This window comes from Lutra lutra, chromosome 8, assembly GCF_902655055.1.
Source record: "Lutra lutra chromosome 8, mLutLut1.2, whole genome shotgun sequence".
NCBI classification, from domain to species: Eukaryota; Metazoa; Chordata; class Mammalia; order Carnivora; family Mustelidae; genus Lutra; species Lutra lutra.
Genome location: NC_062285.1, coordinates 73,862,479 through 73,878,356, shown reverse-complemented (window position 1 = coordinate 73,878,356; position 15,878 = coordinate 73,862,479). Strand labels below are relative to the sequence as shown.

Here is a 15,878-nt window from a genome sequence, read left to right as displayed (position 1 = left end):
AACAGGGCTTTCCCCCCGCCACACCTATGATTTTGATTATAGTTTATTATTACAATGATTACTTTATTCAGTTGTCTTTTAAATTGCCCAAGAGAAACAAACATGTACATGTGTGTGCATGCACACAAACACACACAATCATGTATATTTTAATTTACATATATAAGTATTCTATCCCTCTGCCTTTCACCTCTATTGTTTCTTTTGAAAGTTCTGTTGCTAAACTTATTGTGGTTTCCTTTAAATGAGTCATTTTTCTTTCCTGCTTGCCAAATTTTCTCTTGTTCTTTCAATTTTAATAGCTTGTCCTGCTATTTTGTTGTTAAAACTGGACAATCTGATAATATATTACAGTAACTCTGGGTTCTGATTTACCTCTTTTTCACCAACCTTTGGGAGTCATTGTTGATGTTATTGTTTATATGTTTAGTGATTTACCTGAACTAATTTTTTGGCTTTTATTTTCCCCTCAGTGTGCATTATTGTCTCTTCCTTGTATTTTTATTTATTTAATTAATTAATTAGTTTTTCTTTAATCTGGTTTTCTAAGTTTTCCCTGGATCAGTTTAGTGATTAGACAATGATTGACCTGATCTTGTACTTAAATATCTTGAGTCTTTAAGACTTCTTTCTACCCTGTGTTAAGGGATCTTTGCATGAGACAAGGAACACAAAGTTCAGGCAGTTTATGAATCTGCCCCAGCTTTTACTTTCTGCATGTGCAAGGACTCCCATTCAGGCAAAGCATGAGCAAATAAAATAGCTAGGGCTAGCTCCATGATCTTGCAATCATGTTCACAGCCTTCAAGACTCCCAGAGGATATGGGAGTTTATCCAAGCTCATAATGGCTTTCTCTTTTGTTGGATTTCCCTATAAAATTTTTGACTGTCCCTAGATCTGCTTTTTGCCCCAGCCAGTACTGTGTGCTCATGTAAGCTATGATGTTGGCCTTCCTTGACTGTTTGCCGCTGAGATTGCTATTGTTTTTGACAGCACCTCAGGGCATGGGCCGTTTCAAGTTCTGTTCCAAATCAGTTCTTCCCTGTCTGTTAGGAAAGCTGATGTTCCTGAGAGTTTGCCATGTCCGGGTAGAAACACAACAAAAGGAGCTGGGAGCTGGTGGAGAGGGTGAAAACAGTTCCAGGATAAAATACTATACACACTTCCACTGGTTCCTGATATTTAGTAGGCTTTGTGTTTTGTTTTGTTCTGTTTTTGTTTGTTTGTTTGTTTGTTTTGAGTAAACATCTCACTACAATTTTGTATACCTTTGGTCAATTTTCATAGCTCTGAAATGATTATTTGTGGCAATTTTATCCAGTTTTATTGTTGCTTTTTATGGAGATCTACTGAACCCTTTACTTAACTTGTAGGAAAGTTATCCTTCATTTTTTTAAAGTTAAAATTCACATATCAAAAATTTAGGCACCATAAAGTATACTATTTAGAAGCATTGTCGTTCACAATGTCATGCAGCCAACACTCCTAGATAGCTCCAGATAAGACATTTTCACCACTCCAGAAGAAAACCCTGAATGCATTAAGCAGTCCTGCCATATTCTCCCATCCCACTAGCCTCTGGCAGACAAAAATCTGCTTTCTGCCATGGATTTACTTATTCTGGATATTTCATATCAATGGAATCATACAATATATAACATTTGGTGTCTGGCTTCTTTCATGTAGCATATTGCTTTTGAGATCCATCCACATTGTTGTATTTATACTTCATTAGTATTAATACTCCATTCCTTTTATGGCTGAGTAATATTTCATTAAATATATATTTTGTAGTCATTTTTATCTACAGGGAATCTGTTCAAAGACCCCCAGTGAATGCCTGAAACTATGGATAGTAATGAAACGTAAATACTATGTTTTTTCCCTTACATACATAATTATGGTAAACTTTACAAATCAGGCAAAGTAAAAAAATTAACAAAAATAACTAACAATAAAATAGAATAATTATAACAACATAATAAAGTAAAAGTGATATGAATATGGTCTCTTTTTCTCAAAATATCTTATTGTATATACTATGCTCACCTTTCTTCTTGTGATGATGTATGAGATAAAATGTCTACATGATGAGATGAAGTGAAGTGAATGACATAGGCATTCTGATGTAGTGTTAGGTTACTACTGACCTTTTGATGATAAGTCAGAAGGAGGATTATCTGTTTCTGGACCATAGTTGACTATAGTAACTGAAATCATGGAAAGCTAACCTATGTACCAGACAAGGTTTGGGGGGTGGGACTGCTATGTGTGTACTCATTTATTGGTGGACATTTGGGTTGTTCCCATCTTTTGACTACTGTGAACAGTGCTACTATTAACATTCATATACTAATAATTGTTTGAATATTTTTCTTCAATTTTGGGGGATATATTCCTTGGAGTAGGATTGTTGGGTAATTCTATGTTTAACTTTTTTGAGGAACTGCAAAACTTTTTGATGGCAGCTCTACCATTTTACATTCTCACCAACAACGTGTGGGTGTTCCAGTTTCTCCACATTCTCATCAGCACTTACTTTCCTTTTTTTTTTTTTTTTTTTTAAGTTACCTTAGTCATCTTTGTGAGTGTGAAGCAGTATCTTCTTGTGGTTTTAATTTACATTTCCCTAGTGACTTGTAATGTTGAGCACCTTCCATTCTTCTTCAACTTTTAAACTAAAATTATAGAACAATCCATGTATTAGATTTCAGGTCTCTGGAACTTAAATAGTGGTCTTTTCTCAGTACAACAATATCTTCTACTATGTGTTACATGATATTCCTTAATGTCTTGAATTCACCATGCCCTTTTTCATTTTACTCAAACAACTAATAATGCAGATCTATGCTGAATTAGTCATTCTAATAACTAAAATGAATTAAATAAACTTTTCTATATATTTATAGTCATACATTCCACAGATTTGAGGTGGCATATATCTCAAGATAAAATACATTAAAAGAATTTACATGGTCCCACTCATATTGGACTTTGTTCCATTAAGTTTAGCCTGCCACTGATAATGTCTACCTTTTTTTCCCCAGTTATATAAAGTGAACAAGTCCTAGAGATCTATTATATTACATAGTACCTACAGTTAATACCATGCTATGTATGCAAAATTTTTGCCAAGAAGGTAAATAGTATGTTAAGTGTTCTTATTACAAAATAATGATAATAAATAAGAGTTAAATAGGAGACTTTTGGAGGTGCTAGATGGGTTTACGGCATAGATTGAGGTGATGGTTTCACAAATGTATACTTATCTCCAAACACATCAAAGTTGTATATATTGATTGTAAATAGATTTCTGTTGGTCAAAAATATACAATAATAAGAATGCAGATAACCCAATTAAGAACATGGGGAAAGTATTTTAGCAGACACTTCATTAAATAAGGTAGATGGCATATAAACACATGAAAACACGGTCAGCACTGTACATTAGGGATATAGAAATTAAAACCACACTAGGATACCACTACATGTCTATTAAAGTATCTAACATTAAATATATAAACAATTATGTGTGTGTATACACACACACACATATATGCACATAATTTTATATACATGTACATATATACACACACATTTATTTGTTGTGTGCTTTTGGAATTTATCATTACGTAGAAAAAAAAAAGCAAAATGAAGAAATTTTTGCATGTCACCATTTAACCAAGGAAAAGGGGAAATGATATTTAGATATCTAAATATTTGGATCTAGGTATCTTATTTATATAACAATCAAAGGCATGCCATATTTTTCTGTGAAGGGGAGAAATAGAAAGGGGTAGAAGTTAGGCTTTTCTACACCTTATTTTGTAGGTTTGCTTTTACTCTATGTAAACACATAGTTTTTAAACAATATGTGTAAAGATTAAAAATGGGAATTATTAATTAATTTAAACAAAATTAACAAATAAAAATAAAGGAAAGGTCCACTTCAGAATCCATACCTAGAAAAATTAACTAGGTGAATAATGCATAACTACTATAAGCGGGATATTCGCTTTAATGTACTGAGCCCCATCCTTGTAATTAGCAATTTTAAAATAAATCTGATTACCTTTGGAATTTAGGTAGTGAGCATTGCTGTTTTTCCTTCATATTTGAAGATGTGATTATCTTTTTTTCTTCCTGTTGTTATAGTTGTAGCAATTTTTTAAAAAAGATTTTATTTATTTATTTGACAGAGATCACAAGTAGACAGAGAGGCAGGCAGAGAGAGAGAGAATGGAGAGAGGGAAGCAGGCTCCCTGCTGAGCAGAGAGCCCGATGCGGGACTCAATCTCAGGACCTTGGGATCATGACCTGAGCCGAAGGCAGAGGCTTTAACCCACTGAGCCACCCAGGCTTCCCTAGTTGTAGCAATTTGACACCACACAGATATTAATAGCTTTAACTTACTAGTAATGTGAATAAGCTTTTTTATTTTTTTTTTAAGATTTTATTTATTTATTTGACAGAGAGAAATCACAGGCAGGCAGAGAGGCAGGCAGAGAGAGAAGTGGGGGGAAGCAGGCTCCCTGCTGAGCAGAGAGCCCGATGCGGGGCTTGATCCCAGGACCCTGGGATCATGACCTGAGCTGAAGGCAGAGGCTTAACCACTGAGCCACCCAGGTGCCCCGTGAATAACCTTTTTAAATATGTTTTCTGTTTGTCTGTTTGAAGAGCATGGGTTTAGATGGTCTCCATTTAACCTTCAATACTTTTAGTTCATATTGAGCCACAAGAAAAAGATAATTTATAAAGGGTTGATAATAGGTCTTGAATGCGATTACTCTTTGGTTATTTATGGTGAAAAACATATGTTATCAAATAGTAAAGATGAGGAAGAAAGTGCACCATCTCATTCATTTCATCCATTTTTTTGTTCATTCCGTCACTCAAGTAATATTTCTTGTATACCTAGTATATGCCAAGTGCTCTACTGGCATAGGAACTAGATTGTGAGAAAGGAGTAATCTCCTTCCAGTCATGGAATTTTCATTCTAATGGGGACTACATATATATTAATCATATAATCACACAAACAAAATGTACCCATGACACTGTGCTATGAAGCAGAGTTTCACAGAGCTGTAGCTCTGTGGAGAAGAGCCATAGGAAAATTTTTTCTGGGGAATGATAACTGAAGCCTTTAAGTTAATTAGGTAATGAAAGGGCAGGAAGATCTTTCCAGATAGAGGAGATACTATTTGCAAAAATCACATGACAGGGAAGTACGGTCAGGACTCATGTGACTGTTTCAAAGAGTAAAGAGAGCATGGGTACGAGATCAGACTGGAGAGGCAAAGGTGGGAAGACTGTGCTTTACCTTGTAGGTTCCCATCCAAAAATATGGTATATATGACCCTGCGGGATATAATCAGATTCACTTAAGGAGAATAGTTCTGGTTGCTCTCTCAATACTGAAAGAATGTGGAACGTCAATGGATAAGAACAGAAAAAATAACAATTAGTCCTTCAAACAAGTTGTCATGGTGCCTGGATGTAGAAGATGATGGAAAGGTGTGTTCAGAGTAGAGATTTTAGTATATGTGCTGCCGAAGCGAGCACCAGAATAGAGATTTTAAAGAAGGACAATTTCCACCCTTGGATTAGAAAAAATACATATATGCCTGAGTTGGTTCAGGTGGGCAAATGAGGAGTTAATTTCAATTTCTCTCTCTCAAGCATTTATTTTTTCCATTAGTATTTATATTCATAATATTTCTTGCTATATGTCAAATGTATACATTTAAATATCATGTCCTCTGTTTCATTTATTATGTGGCTAATAAAAACTTAATAGACACTAATTGTTGTCAAATTTGCCAAGAAAAGACTCTCACAGATCTTGTTAGTTTTTAACATTCTGTTCATTTTGGAGCCTATAATGTATCCCCAGCAGAGACTGTGCTTGGAAGCACCAGGGACTTCTTGGAAGAAAATATACTTGACAGATCTCAGGTCAAACTATAATCATCCTTCACAAAGATTGATTCTGGACATACTGTAGGTAATAGATATATTTTTGTACTGTTGAGATTTATGTCATTTTGTTGTCCAATTGTTCTAGACACTTTGTCCATCAAATCATGAGCATCTACAGAGATATATACAATAACAGCTTGTTTTCTTATATTAGACCACTTACACAGAAAATGCTTATTCCGACTTTTACACATCTATGAAGTTTTGGAAAATTTGCCACTGTACCATATCTAGGGACCATACATGTGACTATATTAGCCTATCAGGAAAATACCTCATTACTTTTTTCAATTTAGAGATCTATGTCTTGCCTGCTATCCCCCTTCCTCCCATGACCTTGCCCCTCTATGCTAACGTGAGTTTTCTCTCCTGGAAGAATGAGTACAGACCATAAGAAGATGGGACAAAATTGCAGAGAAAACATAATTGATATTATATTCCTTGAATATGGGAACAATCTGGAGAAAATAAAGCCATTTATTTAGATACAGATAAAGATGTAGATTGTATCTATATCTATCACTCATTCGTATACTTTTGGGTGGAGGGGGCATTCTGCTTTTTCAGTTTTTACATAGCAAAAGGGCTAATTTATTACTGCTCTCTACAATTCGAAAGAGATACTTGAAATTTTTTTCATATAAAAAATTCAAGTAATAATTCCTCTTATTTTATTATTGCTAGTCTTCCTTCATTTTGCTCTAAAATTTTCTCTCTTCACCATCTCACTTTTTTCATTATTCCCATGGCTTTACCCATTCATTTCAGATACCTTCCTTATGATACGTCTTTGTAGAAGCACTTTATGTCTATTGCTTTTTAATTTTTCTCTCATAATTCTTTACTTCAAGTAATAACTAAAAGAATTTTCTTAACCAGAAGATTTCAGAAAAAGCTGTTTTTTCTCATTTTTGGATCCCTTATAGCTTTGGGAGAATGAGGAAGTAGGTAAGGCTTTGTAAGGGGAAAGGTTACCGAGTCTGGACCACAGAGGTATCTGAGAGAGGTATGTGGCTGGTTGACAACCTGAATGAAGTTGTCATGATGACAATTTGAAGTATTGACAGCATTTACTTGCTTTGCTGCTGAAAAAAATAAACATTGTGTCTGGGAATGACTAAATATACTTGTGTATTCTTGAACTAGATTAAAGGTAAATAGTGGGTGTCTGGGTGGCTCAGTTGGTTAAGAGTCTGACTCAATCTCAGCTCAGGTCTTGATCTCAGGATTGTGAGTTCAAGCCCAGTGTGGAGACTACTTAAAAAAAAAAAAAAAAAGAAATGTAGATGCTAAAATGTCTATGTGGGTTTTTTGTTTTATTTTTTATTTAATTTTTTAGTATTAATTTTCTGATTTACCAACATTCTATTCTTAAATATGGTTTATTTGTTGTATTTAAAGGGAAGCAGTTAAAGGGAAGCACAGTGGTGTCACAGTGAAGTCAGCTTGTTAAAACTGAAATTCTATATTTCATTGATCGTATATTTAGTGTTTTGAATACCGTCAAGAAATGTGAAGTGTTTTATGGTGGTGTAATTCCAAATTGGCTGAGATATCTAACCAATGGACTGACTGTAGATTATCACAAATGAGGATTAAGTGTTCAGCATAGGAATGGAGTAACGTAGTATTGTCCCAATCCTCTGGATGGGTTTATTGATCAGTATTCCCGTCAATAGGGACAAAGCAGAGAAGAACAAAATGGGCAGTAAGGTGTTATAACAGTTTTGTTATTCCTTTTCTTTCTTCCACATTCTCCTGTGCAAAGTGGTTTAGTAGAACTGTTAGCAGCGTGAGTTGTCTCTCCTCATACATGCTTTTACGGTTGTGACATAGAGCTATCTAACTTTCCTGTGGAACTAAAAGTTTCCTTTGGCTTTGAGATACTTGATATATAATGGAAGGAGAGTTTCCTTTCTTCACGAGTCTAAAATTATTGTTACACAATATGGACCTTAAAGAAGAAATTATGTAAAAAAAGTATAAATTTGAATGGCTATCCACAGCTGTATTCTTAAGAGTTCTAGAGACAATTGTTTTGTGACAATTTACAGAATGATTATTCTACAGTGAGAATACTCATGGAAAATTTTTTTCTTGAATATTAAATGCATTTATAGAATGGATAAAAGATATTAAACTTCTGGGTGACTAGTTATTATGTTAGTAATTCATATTATAAAAGAAATCATTAATGGTTGCTTTGCAAATGGTGTATTAAACCTTATTTTTAATAGCTTGTTTATTTACACAATTTGACTTTGAAACAATGGTAATAAATATGGTCAAATTAAATTAATTAGAGGAGGAATCCTTTATTGTGGCACATCTGTGTGCAGTTTCTGGGTAAATTTTCTGAAGTAATATTTACCTGAGGACAATAAAGAGAAAAATCTAGCTTTTAATAATGTCTCATTGTTAACTAAAGATATTTTTTTGTAACTGCTGATGGACCAAGCATCAAATCTCCTCAGAAAATATTTAGAAGCTATTGAGATACAAATTTTAAGGAAGTTTATTAAGGAAAGCACTTGTTTTTGCTTTTTTGTTTGTTTTGTTTTGTACATTGATCACAGTTTCCTGGGACTGTAAATTTATTACTATCTTTTATTTAAAACTATAATTTTTGTTTTTGTTGTTGATAATGAAGGCCATAACATTATATGTGTGCAAGAAATACAATTTTTAGAAAATTGCATGTTAGAAAAGAAGTTTTATATTGCCTCTTTATTTCAAGAGCTAAAGCCATTTTTTTCTTTCCAAGTTTATGCTTAAATTCCAGCTAGTTAACATACAGTACAGTATTGGTTTCAGGTGTAGAATTTAATGATTTAAGACTTACAAATAAACACCCAGTGCTCATCAAAAATGGCCTCCTTAATACCCATCACCTGTTGAACCTATCCCCCTGCCCAACTCCTCTCCAGTAACCTTTAGCTCATTCTTTACAGATAAGAGTCTGATCCTTGATTTAGAGCTAAAGTCATTCTAACAGTAACACCTGGAAGGTATCAACAAGGTGATCTTGAAACTAGACTAAAATGTTACTGGAAAGTTATGGATTCGTCCAGGAATGTACATTAAAATGTAATGATTAGTTCTATATTATTTGTGTTTTATTCTCTTAAATACTCAATCTACATAACTATACAAAATGTTTAAAAGAAAAACCTGGGCGCCTGGGTGGCCCAGTGGGTTAAGCCTCTGCCTTTGGCTCAGGTCATGATTTCAGGGTCCTAGGATCGAGCCCACGTCGGGCTCTCTGCTCAGCGGGGAGCCTGCTTCTCCTCCTCTCTCTCTGCCTACCTCTCTGCCTACTTGTAATCTCTCTCTCTCTGTCAAATAAATAAATAAAATTAAAAAAAAAAAACCAAACCTTTTATATTCATCTATGTATGTGGCTACTCTATTTGATCAATTGTGTGAATGCATTATTTTATTACCAAATGAGGGAGAATGAAGTACTTACAGTAGTTGACTCCTATGACAGTACTGACTATGAATTTTCTAGTAGCTACAAGGTGCATTTTCTTTCTTTCTTTTTTTTTTTTTTTAAGATTTTATTTATTTATTTGACAGAGGGAGAGAGATCACAAGTAGGCAAGAGAGGCAGGCAGAGAGAGAGGGAAAAGCAGGCTCCCTGCCACTCGGGGGCTCAATCTAGGACCCTGACATCATGACCTCAGCCAAAGGCGAGGCTTAACCCACTCAACCACCCAGGCACCCCCAAAGTGCATTTTCATACAGATTTACAATTCCTTATTTGTAGTTCTGAGAACTTTTTTTTTTTTTTAAAGATTTTATTTATTTATTTGTCATAGAGAGAGAAGTGAGAGTGAGCACAGGCAGACAGAGTGGCAGGCAGAGGCAGAGGGAGAAGCAGGCTCGCTGCCAAGCAAGGAGCCCAATGTGGGACTCGATCCCAGGATGCTGGGATCATGACCTGAGCCGAAGGCAGCTGCTTAACCAACTGAGCCACCCAGGCATCCCCTGAGAACTTTTTGTAAGTCATTTTATCACTGGAAATATGTAATAAGATTTTTGGTAATTCATTTTGCAAAAAACCTAAATGGACTGACAAGAGAGTGTTTATTAGTGTGAATACTCATATGTGTCATGGCAGACATATCAACATATTTGATTATGGGATACTGGCCCAGAATTCATTGGTAGGTCTTTGTATATGATATATGTGCCATATTATATTTCTACAATCCAATTTTTTCAGTATTATAAAGCTGATTAGGCTTCAGAATTTGGATCAGGACTGTTATATTAATCATAGAAAACTATCAAAAATGTTCTAGTCTGATCTGATTACTATTCAGACTTTCTCATATAACATCTTTCATTTGTTTTTTATCAAGCCTTCTGACTTATAGTAGGTAACATCTATTCAGCAAACACCACTGAGCACCTATTATTTTCTAGGCACTTTGCTAAGTTCTAAAGAAACAATATCTGTGCCCTAAAGAAGCTTAGAGACCTTTGTTAACAAATAATACAAGTGAATAGATGGAATAATAGAAGCAGTAGAAGGTACAGAAGGGTAATACAGAGTAGGAAGAGATAAGGTGACGGCTCTTCCTTGGTATAGAGAGATCAGGGAATGGATGAATGGAACAGGTAGAGAACTACGGACGGTTTCACAGAGAATGTGATGCAGTTCTCAAGGTACAACACAGTTAAAAGAAGTAGACTGAGCATGGCACAAATGTGAGAAGCAACATGGTGTTTCCATGGAAGGAAGAGTGATCATATTGAAAGGGAATGATGGACAAGGTAGTGGGAGATGTGTCTTATAGAATAGGCAGTGATCAGATCATCAGGGTCCTTGATTGCCACACTAAGGAGCTTGGACAATATTCTGTTGATAATGGGAAACTACTGAAGGTGAGTGCTGTGATCCATTTTGCATTTTAAAAGGCTTTCTAGTGAAGCTTTGTGAATATGGACCAGACAGGAACAAGACAGACCATTTAAGAGAATAATGCATTTAAGGGGAACAGATGCTATAATCTGTAGCAGTCTTTTGGTCCTAATTTGTCAAAACCTATCTCCCTTTCTTTTTAGTCCATATTCCCCCTCATTCTCCAATTCTCTCTCATCATTTTTCTTCTCTTTTTTTTTCCCTTCTTGAAGTATATTATGGTTAATAATGATACTATCTTTTCATATGTTTTCAAATCTAATCAATGTTTGCTTAAATAAGTTTTCTCTTTGTATTTCAAGGTCTTCTCTAACTTTAAGCATTTCTGATTTTTTCATGTCATCTGTGGTGACAGATTTCATGCCCCTTTTTTAGATGGCTTTAGTGTTCATGAACTGTCCTTTCAATACCCTACACTTAATTCTGACACTTAGTTACATGACCAAACCCTCTTCTCTATCAGCATCAATAATGTCCCATATCTGAAATCATAACTTCTTTTTCAAGACTCTAACTGCAATCTTCTATTCCTCCAATGAGGCCACATAGGATGACTCCAGGAAACACTATCCACATTTTATTCTATGTGAGCACAGTTCTAGGAATTTAAAATGAATGACTTCCTCTGGTGTAACATAAAGGAAGCTTTAACTTTCTTGTTTCAACAGGACGTGTATTTCAGTCATAAAATTTCAATCCTTTGAGTCTATCCTTGTCTCTTAACCCATGAGTTCCTCCAACTTCACTTAATTCTCTGTTGATTTCAGACCCATTTTATATCACTTCTCCTACTCTTCTGAGAGCCTTCAAAGTCCACTTTGCTTTTTTACTACATCCACTCTGGTTTAGACAAGCTTCTCTGTTTCTCTACCTGTTAAGCACTTCTGAAGGAAATCATGTAATTATTTTATTAGTGCTTGCCAATCTGTGTTTTTTTTTTTCCCTTCTTCTACCTCCCACATCACTCTTCAAATCCTTTTGCTTGACCTTAGAGACATATATTTTCCATGATCCAAAGAAGTTAATCCAAAATATTGAATGCAATAGACATTAATTTCCTCCAGTCCCCACACTATATTGTCCTAAACTTTTGCCAGCACTGGTGGACTCCAGTCTTTGCTGACTCTTTCTACTCTACTTAAAATATAAATGTTGGGGTTTCCTTGTGTATGCCCAAGCTCTCTTCTTTCCCTATTTATTCTCCCTAAATATCTTCATACAGTCTTGTATACCAAAACTCATTAATAGTATGATGACTCAAATTTTTATCGCTAATCCAGCTTTCTCCCTCAAATTTACAGATTTATACAGTGTGCATTTCTACCCAGATGCCTAGTAACAATCTCAAACACAGGCAAAAATAGAACTCTTCATTTGCCCCACAACCTGCTTCTCTGTTTGTCTTCTCTATCACTATAAATTGCACAATCTTCTAGCCACTTTCTCAATGCAAAAGCATGTCAGGTATTGATTTTTATCTTCTGTCTTTCCCATCCAGTTACCAAATTCTTTGTACTACCTCCCCAAAGATAACACATAGTCAGTCACTTTTCTTCATTCTTGTTACATTATTTTCACCAAATCACATCATCTTTCACTTAGATTATTATAATAAAATCCTGTTTGCTCTTCTACTTCCACTTTTCTCCCTTACAATTAATTGCCCTGTCACATAGCAGGCAGAAAGGTCTTTTTATAATGTGTATCAAATAATACCCTCTTCTTGCTTTAAATATTTCAATTAATTCCCATCATTTATTTTACCATGACTTTCAGAATTCTCTGTGATTTTGGTTGTGGCTGTCTCTCTAAGACTACTTTGTACTACTTTCCTTCTAGCCTGCTGGCCTACTATGTTACAGCTCTACTGGTCTTCTGTACATGAAATACATCAAGCTTGAACTCATGCTTACTTCCATTAGTGGTCCCACTGGATGACTGGCATGTACTTCTACCAATTTCTGCATGATTGGTTTCTCCTTGTTATTCAGATATCAACTTAAATATCTTATTTTGAGAGAGGCCATCTCTGATTACACAGTCTGGACACCCAGTCACTCAAGATCACATTTATTTTAATTTTCTGCATAGCACTTATCACCATTTGATTATTTTTTCTGGCTTATTTAATAGGTTTTTGGTCTCCCCTTGTTCTTCTTATTTTCTAGTATATCCACACCTTCTAGAATAGCACTAACACTTAGTAGGCACTCAACTGTATGTTAAGCCAACCCCTGAAATTAGCATCATTAACTGTGATAGAAAGTAAAATCTGTTCATTAACTGAACTCTACAACATTTTATAGTTGAGAGAAGAATATAAATAATCCTTTTTTTTTCTAACAAAGAGTTAAGAGTGATTTTTTTAAAAAAATTGAATCTTTGATTAGCACACTCAGAAGAGAAATTTGAAATAGAATTTTAAACTTTTTTTTCTGGAAGAAAATGGAGTATGAAGAAAAAGATTAGCTAACTTGATAAAGTCTGAAATACATACCTCTGAAGGAAATTAGGTGAGGGCTTTGATCTCCAAACTGTTTTTTTTTTTGTTTTCTCCCTAGAACATTAAAAGGAGGGATCCATAGGTAACTTTGAAAATTTGGTACCACCTCTAGTTGATTCTACAATAGTCTGTCACTTGAGTGGAGAAAAAATTATATTGATGAAATAAAAGATCCTTTAAATTAGCTGTTTAGCATCATGTAGCTCAGTCAGTTGACTGACCAAATTTTTTCACTTTCTCTATGGAGTGATGAATCATCCAATTGATGAAAGACATATTTTGGTCTTTTTCTAATAGTATATTATGTCATATAATGAAATATAATTGTTATTATTGTTACATTTTCACATTAACTGTGGTTAACTTAAAGTGATGAAAGATCCTTGTCCCACACGATTTCTACTTTGTACCTGTATATTTATGATTTCTGTCTGCAAACTTCATGAGGACAGGAATTTTGTCTTATGTCTTCTTTGAGATTACATGAAAGCCTAGCATCATGTTCCAATCAAGTCTTACTGGACAAAAATAAAATGCAGTTAATATATAAGGTAGATTAAAAATGGATCAATGTTTTTAGTCTGATAGTTTCTTTGGGAGGTAGAGTAAAGGCCCCCAAGATACCCACATCTTAATACCTGCAACCTGTAAATATGTTACATTACAGAGCAAGGGGGAATTAAAGTTGCAGATGAAATTGAGATTGCAAATCAGTTAAAATGGGGAGATCATCCTGGATTATCCAGAAGAGCCCAGTGTAATCACAAGGCCCTTCAGATGGAGAAGAAGGAGACAGAGAGATAGTATACTGAGAAAGACTCATTTTGCAGACTTTGAACTTGGAAGGGGATCATAAGACAAGTATTGTAGGCAGTCTCAAGGAGTTAGAAAAGATAAGAAAATGAATTTTCCCCAAAGTCCTCCAGAAAGGGGTGTTGCCTTGCCAACATCTTGATTTTAGCCCAGTGAAGATCCCTTTTGGACTTCTGACCCCCAAAACTATAAAAAAATAAGTTTGTGTTGTTTTAAGCCACTAAGCTTGTGGTAATTTGTTAAAACAGCCACAGGAAATTAATACAGTTTTCTTTTGCTTTTCTTCTCAGAAACAAAAAATAAAAGGGGGCATTTCAAGGAAGGGGAGTGAATTGTTTCTATGTGTATCTATGAGGGCTTTTCACTGAACAATAGCATTTTAATTTCTTCAAGTTCTGTTTGTTCATTGTGCAGACTTCTTGGGTCACATACGGTGAGATATCATGGACAAACCTGGACAATGTAATTTAATTACAAAGTTTAAGTTACATGCTGTTAGTATGGATGTCAACTTACTGGTTTAAAGAAGGAAATGTATAATAATAAAAATACATTAAAAAACTAATCATCTTGATCCCACCAATTTAGAATATATAGCTGTTTTATAAATGCTAGGCAGCAGTTTCTCCCTTTAACAAATAAAAATGATGCAAATGAAGTTTGTATTTGAGCTTGCAGAGGGGGTGCTTATAATACTTGAGAAAATGAATGATTTTAAAATACTTTAAAAACACATACTTACAAAGAAACAACTGGTGTACTAATTACAATTGTTCTTATCTGTCCTTATATCAAATGCCTACCCAATATTTGCTAAGCAGTATTTTCAGCCTTCAATTTGCTAGATGCACTGCAAAATCCAATTTAAGCAGAGAGTGCTAATTATTGAAAGAGGTAAGTTTGCAGGATGAAAATGTGTATAATTTGAAATTTCCTCTTATTTTGGCATTTTCCCTTATTCACTCATTCAAATAATTTCTACCGATCATCTCCGGTATCAGACATTGATGGTGAGATCCAGGATGACACATCTCCACTCTGTCCTCAGTACTTTGCTCTAACTGGTGATCTGGGCACTCTGCTCTTCCCCAAAATGCGCTGCATTCTTTCTTCTGGGATTGGGAACACACTGTTCCTTTGTAGGAAATATGCCTGACCTCTTTCAGACAGCCCCTGCTTCCACCCCTTGGTGGGTTTCTGAGTCAGCTTCAGTTTTGAAGTCTTCCCTAAAAAGCTTTCCCAGACTCATCCAAGGCTGAGCAAACTGTTTCTTCTACGCTACTTTGTACACCTTGAAGGTGCCTGTAATGCGAACTTACTCCTATGTTAGCACTTACCATAGCATGTTGAAATTGTCTCTTCACAGTATCTCTCCCTCAATTTCTGGAAGCTTCTTTAAGGCAGGAATTGTATCTTGTACATTGTCATCTTTCTGATGCTTATCACAGTACTTGCTAATAGGTATAAGAGGGTTTTAGTAAATAGTTACTAAATAACTGAACCAATGACTACATTAAAGACACAGAGAGAAAAGGATTATTGAGAGAAATCAAAGGAGGTGAGGTTGTTCTTTAAAAAATATTCTGAATCTCCGCGGCAAAGACAGGTGGCCACCCGCGATGGGGTCAGAGGGGGCAAGCGTCCTTCTT

General features: G+C 35.0%; 1 protein-coding gene across 1 annotated transcript in view; it reads left to right on the top strand.

Moving 5' to 3' along the window:
• Positions 1–15,878, top strand: part of SOX5 (SRY-box transcription factor 5) — a 981,725-nt gene that overhangs the window by 515,602 nt on the left and 450,245 nt on the right.